The following is a 2,500-nucleotide window of genomic DNA, read 5'->3' on the forward strand; positions in this document are numbered from 1 at the left end:
CTTTTCTCTGCCCTAATTCCGAGTCCTCTCTTTCCTTTCCTTTTTTTTTTTACCTTCGCTGTCCGTTATCACTCTTCGTTCATCTCCACCGAAGATTGGAGGAGATAAATGCAAGAGTCGGGACGCTGGAAATGAATCTTTTCGGAGTTTTATGCATAGAGAAAAGGGAGCAAAATGTAACTTCCTTCTTTGATAGAATGAGGTGGTAAAGGGATAGAGTGAGAGAGGGAGAGGGAGAAGTGGGGGAGGTTGAGGGGGAGGGAGAAGGAGAAGGAGAAGGAGATGAGGAGAGGATGAGAGGGAGAGGGAGAGGGAGAGGCAGAAGCAGAGAAAACAGAGAGAAAGAGAGAGCGAGAAGCAGAAAGAGAGAGGAGCAGAGAGAGAGAGAAAAGCAGAGAGAGAGAGAAGCAGAGAGAGAGACAGAGAAGCAGAGATAGAGAGAGAGAAGCAGAGAGAGAGAGAGCGAGTAGCAGAGAAAAAGAGAGAGAAAGAAGCAGAGAGAGAGAAAGAAGCAGAGAGAGAGAAAGAAGCAGAGAGAGAGAAAGAAGCAGAGAGAGAGAAAGAAGCAGAGAGAGAGAAAGAAGCAGAGAGAGAGAGAAGCAGAGAGAGAGAGATAGATAGAGAGAGAGAGAGAGAGAGAGAGAGAGAGAGAGAGAGAGAGAGAGAGAGAGAGAGAGAGAGAGAGAGAGAGACAGACGGAGAGACAGAGAGACAGAGAGACAGAGAGAGTGAGAGACAGAGAGAGACAGAGAGAGACAGAGAGAGACAGAGAGAGACAGAGAGAGACAGAGAGACAGAAAAACAGAGAATGAAAGAAAGAAACTAACATTAAAAGCACAAAGACACTAAAGAGAGACACTGAAATTAAGCGAAAGTGACTGAAAGACAAGACGAGAGAAAACGAAAATCAAATAAAACCTAAAAGGAATGAGAAAGAAGGAAAAAAGGCGAGAAATATATTTTTTTCTTCCTTTTTTATGTCTGTTGTTAGTGAAATGGATGTGTTTTTACTCCGTGGAATCATTAATGTTTCAAAACATGGCATTGGGTTCGTTGCAAGCGTGTGTATTCAAATTGAACGCATAAAAAATGTATAGATAGATATAGGTAGATAAATGGGTAGATTTTGATGTATATATATGTGTGTGTGTGTGTGTGTGTGTGTGTGTGTGTGTGTGTGTGTGTGTGTGTGAGTGTGTGTACGTATCTATATATACATATGTATTTATGTATATATCTATGTATGTGTGTGTGTGTGTGTGTGTGTGTGTGTGTGTGAGTGTGTGTGTGTGTGTGTATGTATATCTGTATATGTATATATGTGTATATGATATATATATATATATATATATATATATATATATATTTATGTATAATCTTCTTATTCGTGTCTTACCGAAGTTACAAGTCATCTGTCTTTGCCAATTTCTAGTCAGGCAAGTAGGAGCTTTTTTCGTACCTGCATCTGATATATACTAATTACGCAAATGTAAAACGAACTTACATATATACTTACATTACATACATTTAAAATAGATGTAACGCCCTGAGGTACATAGATACATTCCTACACATTTTAGGCCTCAATAATTGAAGCTGAGATGACCTTGGAAGAAATGTGGAATGTAAAGGTTATCGACAACTTTTTGATTGGCAACTTTCACCTCTCTTGACCTCAGGCGATGGTTAGCCCTAGCTTGACCTGGGTGCCGGTGGGGAAGGCTTGGCTGACTGCGATTGGCTTGTTCTTGTTGGCTTCTGTTGCATTGTGAGCTCTCTCTCTCTTTCTCTTTCTCATTCTCTTTCTTTTTCTCTTTCTTTTTCTTTCTCTTTCTCTTTCTCTTTCTCTTTCTCGCTCTTTTTCTCTTTATCTCTTTCTCTCTCTCTCTCTCTCTCTCTCTCTCTCTCTCTCTCTCTCTCTCTCTCTCTCTCTCTCTCTCTCTCTCTCTCTCTCTCTCTCTCTCTCTTCTAGTTTTTTTTCGCCCATTTGCTATCGTTTTCTTTTTTTTTATCTCGCTTCTCTCTTTCTTTCTCCCTCCCTCCCTCCCTCGCTTCTTGTCCCTGTCCATCTCCCTTTCCCTTTCCCTTTCCTTCTCACTTTCCCTTTCCCTTTCCCTTTCCTTCTCCCTCTCCCTTTCCCTTTCCCTCTACCTTTACCTTTCCCTTTCCCTTTCCTTCTCCCTCTCCCTTTCCCTTTCCCTCTACCTTTACCTTTCCCTTTCCCTTTCCCTTTCCCTTTCTTTCTCCCTCTCCCTTTCCCTTTCCTTCTCCTTCTCCCTCTCCCTCTCCCTCTCTTGCCATCCCTCTCTACCATTTTCCTTTCATACGCAATGACAATTAATATTCCTAAACTGGTTTTCGTTGAAGGTCACACATTCGTACCTCCCAAAAATATTTCAATTTACGTTTTCCCTACACATTGGATTTTTTCTCCTCCCCTCCTCAAAAAAAAAATCTACCAATGTTCAGGAAGCCAAGTTGCATAATTGGCACGCACATG

This window comes from Penaeus chinensis, chromosome 36 (genome assembly GCF_019202785.1).
Source record: "Penaeus chinensis breed Huanghai No. 1 chromosome 36, ASM1920278v2, whole genome shotgun sequence".
In the NCBI taxonomy this organism is placed as follows: domain Eukaryota; kingdom Metazoa; phylum Arthropoda; class Malacostraca; order Decapoda; family Penaeidae; genus Penaeus; species Penaeus chinensis.